The following is a 6,000-nucleotide window of genomic DNA, read 5'->3' as shown; positions in this document are numbered from 1 at the left end:
AGTCCCCCCACACGCATACAAAGCAATAGCGGCGCCTCTTTTCGGGGCAACCCGGGCATAGAAGATATCAGAAAAAAGAAGCGTACAAAGAATAAAAGCAAAAAAAAGCAAACCTGGAAAAGAAGAAAGCGACGAGCTCCGACGAAAGGAAAAACGGCGGCGCAGAAAAGAACTCTGAAAAAACGCACAAAAAATGGAAGACGAAGAACAGAGAGAAAGAAGAGAAGATGCTCGAAAAGAAGTGATGAATAAACAAAGAAAAATGAAGAAAGGGGCAAATAAATAAAGCCTCCACAGAGCGCCGCACGGAAATCGAGGAAGAAACGGTAACAAGCAATAAATGCTGAAACGACCGTTTTCAAATTTTGAAAAACTACTATGCCCGAGCTCGACCTTCCGAAAAAAGACGAACTCGGGCAGGGGCACTGTTCATACCCTGACCGAGCTCTCCAAACTCGGTAAAGCTGATAGAAGGCCCGACCTCGACCCAAGGCCCACGTTCGAGGTCGGACCTCGGACAAACAGGCCAAAGAAAGGCCCGTCAGAAGGAACTAAGCCCAAAACCTAAAGGCCGAAAGGGCCTGGGAAAGGCGGTTCCGCAAAGATAGAGATAAATCTCCCAAAAGATAAGATAAGATAAGAATATCTTATCCAGGGATGATCGCAGCCAACTACTATAAATACACTGGAGCACCCAGGTATAACTCATACTCTAATTCTACTTGATATCTGCTTGGACCCATGCTAACTTAAGCATCGGAGTGTCATTGCAGGTACAACCCCCCGCCGTTCAGCACAACCAGCTCGGGTCACAGACCCCCACCTCGGGCCTTGCCAGAAGACCGAGCTACACGTTTCAGGTAACCCTCGGAACACATAGTAAGATAATTCTTTGGATCCGGGTTCATACTTTGATCATGGTTCTTTGTGATCCATGCATTGGCATAGAACTCTTGAACCATCAAGATTCCGACTTGTTGAATGGGGTTGGTAAGTACTTCCCAACCTCTTCTTCGAATCTCATGGCGGATCTCCGGATATTCACCCTTTTTGAGTGAAAAGGGGACCTCGGGGATCACCTTCTTCAAGGCCACAACTTCATAGAAGTGGTCTTGATGCACCCTTGAGATGAATCTATCCATCTCCCATAACTCGGAGGTGGAAGCTTTTGCCTTCCCTTTCCTCTTTCTAGAGGTTTCTCCGGCCTTGGATGCCATAAATGGTTATGGAAAAACGAAAAAGCAACGCTTTTACCACACCAAACTTAAAAGGTTTGCTCGTCCTCGAGCAAAAGAAGAAAGAAGAGAGTAGAAGAAGAAGAAATGAGGGAGAAGGGGATGGCTTTGTATTCGGCCAAAGAAGGGGAGAAGTGGTGTTTAGGTTGTGTGAAAATGAAGGAGTGAAGAAGGGTATTTATAGGAGAGAGGGGAGATGGAGTTCGGCCATTATGGGTGGGTTTGGGAGGGAAGGTGGTTTGAATTTGAAGGGTGAGGTTGGTGGGGTTTTGTGAAGGATGGATGTGAGTGGTGAAGAGAAAGATGGGATTTGATAGGTGAAGGGTTTTTGGGGAAGAGGTATTGAGGTGATTGGTGAATGGGGGAAGAAGAGAGAGGGTGGTGGTGGGGTAGGTGGGGGTCCTGTGGGGTCCACAGATCCTGTGGTGTCAAGGAAAAGTCATCCCTGCACCAAATGTTGCTCAAAATCACGTTTTGAGCCATTTCTGGTGTTAAACGCCGGGCTGGTGCCCATTCCTGGCGTTTAACGCCAGGTTCTTGCCCTTTTCTGGCGTTTAACGCCAGTCTGGTGCCCCTTTCTGGCGTTAAACGCCCAGAATGGTGCCAGACTGGGCGTTAAACGCCCATCTGCTAGCCTCACTGGCGTTTAAACGCCAGTGAGTTCTTCCTCCAGGGTGTGCTATTTTTCTTCCTGTTTTTCATTCTGTTTTTGCCTTTTTCATTGATTTTGTGACTTCTTATGATCATCAACCTACAAAAAATATAAAATAGCAAAAGGAAATAGTTAATTATAAAACATTGGGTTGCCTCCCAACAAGCGCTTCTTTAATGTCATTAGCTTGACAGAGGACTCTTATGGAGCCTCACAGATACTCAGAGCCATGTTGGAACCTCCCAACACCAAACTTAGAGTTTGAATGTGGGGGTTCAACACCAAACTTAGAGTTTGGTTGTGGCCTCCCAACACCAAACTTAGAGTTTGACTGTGGGGGCTCCGTTTGGCTCTGTTTTGAGAGAAGCTCTCCATGCTTCTTCTCCATGGTGATAGAGGGATATCCTTGGGCCTTAAACACCAAGGATTCTTCATTCACTTGGATGATTAGCTCTCCTCTATCAACATCAATCACAACCTTTGCTGTTGCTAGGAAGGGTCTGCCAAGGATGATGGATTCATCCATGCACTTCCCAGTCTCTAGGACTATGAAGTCAGTAGGGATGTAATGGTCTTCAACTTTTACCAAAACATTCTCTACAAGTCCATGAGCTTGTTTTCTAGAGTTGTCTCCCGTCTCCAATGAGATTCTTGCAGCTTGCACCTCAAAGATCCCTAGCTTCTCCATTACAGAGAGAGGCATGAGGTTCACACTTGACCCTAAGTCACACAGGGCCTTCTTGAAGGTCATGGTGCCTATGGTACAAGGTATGGAAAACTTCCCAGGATCTTGTCTCTTTTGAGGTAATTTCTGCCTAGACAAGTTATCCAGTTCTTTGGTGAGCAAGGGAGGTTCATCTTCCCAAGTCTCATTTCCAAATAACTTGTCATTTAGCTTCATGATTGCTCCAAGATATTTAGCAACTTGCTCTTCAGTGACATACTCATCCTCTTCAGAGGAAGAATACTCATCAGAGCTCATGAAAGGCAGAAGTAAGTCCAATGGAATCTCTATGGTCTTATTTTGAGCCTCAGATTCCCATGGTTTCTCATTGGGGAACTCAGAGGAGGTTGGTGCACGCCCATTGAGGTCTTCCTCAGTGGCGTCTACCTCCTCTCTTTCCTCTCCATATTCGGCCATGTTTATGGCTTTGCACTCTCCTTTTGGATTTTCTTCTGTATTACTTGGGAGAGTACTAGGAGGGAGTTCAGTAACTTTCTTACTCAGCTGACCCACTTGTCCTTCCAAATTTCTGATGGAGGACCTTGTTTCATTCATGAAACTTTGAGTGGTTTTGATTAGATCAGAGACCATGGTTGCTAAGTCAGAGGGGTTCTGCTTAGAATTCTCTGTCTGATGCTGAGAAGATGATGGAAAAGGCTTGCCATTGCTAAACCTGTTTCTTCCACCATTATTATTATTGAAACCTTGTTGAGGTCTCTCTTGATTCTTCCATGAGAAATTTGGGTGATTTCTTCATGAAGAATTATAGGTGTTTCCATAGGGTTTTCCTAGGTAATTCACCTCTTCCATTGAAGGGTTCTCAGGATCATAAGCTTCTTCCTCAGATGAAGCTTCCTTAGTACTGCCAGGTGCATTTTGCATTCCAGACAGACTTTGGGAAATCAAATTGACTTGTTGAGTCAATATCTTATTCTGAGCCAGTATGGCATTCAGAGTATCAATCTCAAGAACTCCTTTCTTCTGACTAGTCCCATTGTTCACAGGATTCCTTTCAGAAGTGTACATGAATTGGTTATTTGCAACCATCTCAATTAGTTCCTGAGCCTCTGTAGGCATTTTCTTCAGATGAAGAGATCCTCCAGCAGAGCTATCCAAAGACATCTTGGATAGTTCAGAGAGACCATCATAGAAAATACCTATGATGCTCCATTCAGAAAGCATGTCTGAGGGACATTTTCTGATTAATTGTTTGTATCTTTCCCAAGCTTCATAGAGGGATTCTCCATCCTTCTGTCTGAAGGTTTGGACTTCCACTCTAAGCTTACTCCATTTTTGAGGTGGAAAGAACTTTGCCAAGAAGGCATTGACTAGCTTTTCCCAAGAGTCCAGGCTATCTTTAGGTTGTGAGTCCAACCATATTCTAGCTCTGTCTCTTACAGCAAAAGGGAATAGCATTAGTCTGTAGACCTCAGGGTCAACCCCATTAGTCTTGACTGTGTCATAGATTTGCAAGAACTCAGCTAAAAACTGATGAGGATCTTCCATTGGAAGTCCATGGAACTTGCAATTCTGTTGCATTAGAGAAACTAACTGAGGCTTAAGCTCAAAGTTGTTTGCTCCAATGGCAGGGATAGAGATGCTTCTCCCATAGAAGTCGGGAGTAGGTGCAGTAAAGTCACCCAGCACCTTCCTTGCATTGTTGGCATTGTTGTTGTTTTCGGCTGCCATGGGTTCTTCTTCTTTGAAGAATTCGGTCAGGTCCTCAACAGAGAGTTGAGCCTTAGCTTCTCTTAGCTTTCGCTTCAAGGTCCTTTCAGGTTCAGGGTCAGCTTCAACAAGAATGCCTTTATCTCTGCTCCTGCTCATATGAAAGAGAAGAGAACAAGAAGATGTGGAATCCTCTATGTCACAGTATAGAGATTCCTTAAGGTGTCAGAGGAAACGAAAAATAGAAGAAGGAGGTAGAAGAATTCGAACTTGATTAGATAGAGTTCGAATTGTGCATTAAGAAGGAGTAGTACTCCATAAATAGAAGGATGTGGGAAGAAGGGAAGAGGATTTTCGAAAATTCAATTAGAAAGATGTCAAAAACATTTTAAAAATTGATTGATAATTTTGAAAATTGAAAGTGGAAAAGAAATCAAGTGATTTTTGAAAAAGATTTTGAAATTAGAAATAAAAAGATTTGATTGAAAACTTATTTTGAAAAAGATGTGATTAAAAAGATATGAATGAAAAAATTTGATTTGAAAACAATTTTAAAAGATATGTTTTGAAAACAATTTTGTAAAAGATTTGATTTTGAAAATTAGTGACTTGCCTAACAAGAAAAGATATGATTCAAACATTAAACCTTTCTCAACAGAAAAGGCAACAAATTTGAGATGTTCAATCAAATCATTAATTGTTAGTAAGTATCTTTGAAAAAGGAAAGAAATTGATTTTGAAAACATTTGATTGAAAAGATATGATTTGAAAAAGATTTGATTTTGAAAAACTTTGAAAACTTGAAAAAAAAAATTGATTTGAAAACAAAATTCTCCCCCTTTAGCCATCCTGGCGTTAAACGCCCAGAATGGTATACATTTTGGCGTTTAACGCCCAAAATGCTACCTCTTTGGGCGTTAAACGCCCAACCAGGTACCCTGGCTGGCGTTTAAACGCCAGTCTGTCCTTCTTCACTGGGCGTTTTGAACGCCCAGCTTTTTCTGTATAATTCCTCTGCAGTATGTTCTGAATCTTCAATTCTCTGTGTTATTGACTTGAAAAGACACAAATTAAAAATATTTTTGGATTTTTAATAATCAAAATGCAACAAGAATGAAAGAACAATGCGTGCAAGACACCAAACTTAGCAGTTTGTATACTACTGACACTTATGAGAATGCATATGAGACACACAAAACACTCAAGTCAATTGAATTCAAAGATTAGAACACGAAAATCATCAAGAATTACTTGAAGACCATTAAGACACATGAATGTATGCAATTGACACCAAACTTGAGATGAGACACTAAACTCAAACAAGAAATTTTTGGATTTTATGAGTTTTTTGATTTTTTTTTTGTGTTTTTCGAAAATTAAGTGAAAAAAATATCAAAATTCTTAATGAGAATTCCAGGAATCAGTGCAATGCTAGTCTAAGACTCCGGTCCAGGAATTAGACATGGCTTCACAGCCAGCCAAGCTTTCAAAGAAAGCTTCGGTCCAAAACACTAGACATGGCCACAGGCCAGCCAAGCCTTAGCAGATCATTGCTCCAAAAGCAAGATTGATGAAAGTCAACAAGCTCTTGTGATGAATAGTTGAAACCTCGGTCCAATAAGATTAGACATGGCTTTCTCAGCCAGCCAGACTTCAACAAAGCATCATGAAACTCTAGAATTCATCTTCAAGAATTTCGAAAAAAAAATACCTAATCTAAG

General features: G+C 41.6%; 1 non-coding gene across 1 annotated transcript; it reads left to right on the top strand.

Annotated features, from left to right (window-relative positions):
• Positions 1-3,787: 3,787 nt before the first annotated feature.
• On the top strand, positions 3,788-3,895 carry LOC130983640 (small nucleolar RNA R71). Its single transcript, XR_009087622.1, has one exon. It is a non-coding gene; the product is annotated as a small nucleolar RNA R71 (small nucleolar RNA).
• The last annotated feature ends 2,105 nt before the right edge of the window (positions 3,896-6,000 follow it).

Source organism: Arachis stenosperma, chromosome 5 (genome assembly GCF_014773155.1).
Source record: "Arachis stenosperma cultivar V10309 chromosome 5, arast.V10309.gnm1.PFL2, whole genome shotgun sequence".
NCBI classification, from domain to species: Eukaryota; Viridiplantae; Streptophyta; class Magnoliopsida; order Fabales; family Fabaceae; genus Arachis; species Arachis stenosperma.
The sequence above is the reverse complement of the archived record's forward strand: the minus strand, read 5'-3'. Positions and strand labels throughout refer to the sequence as shown.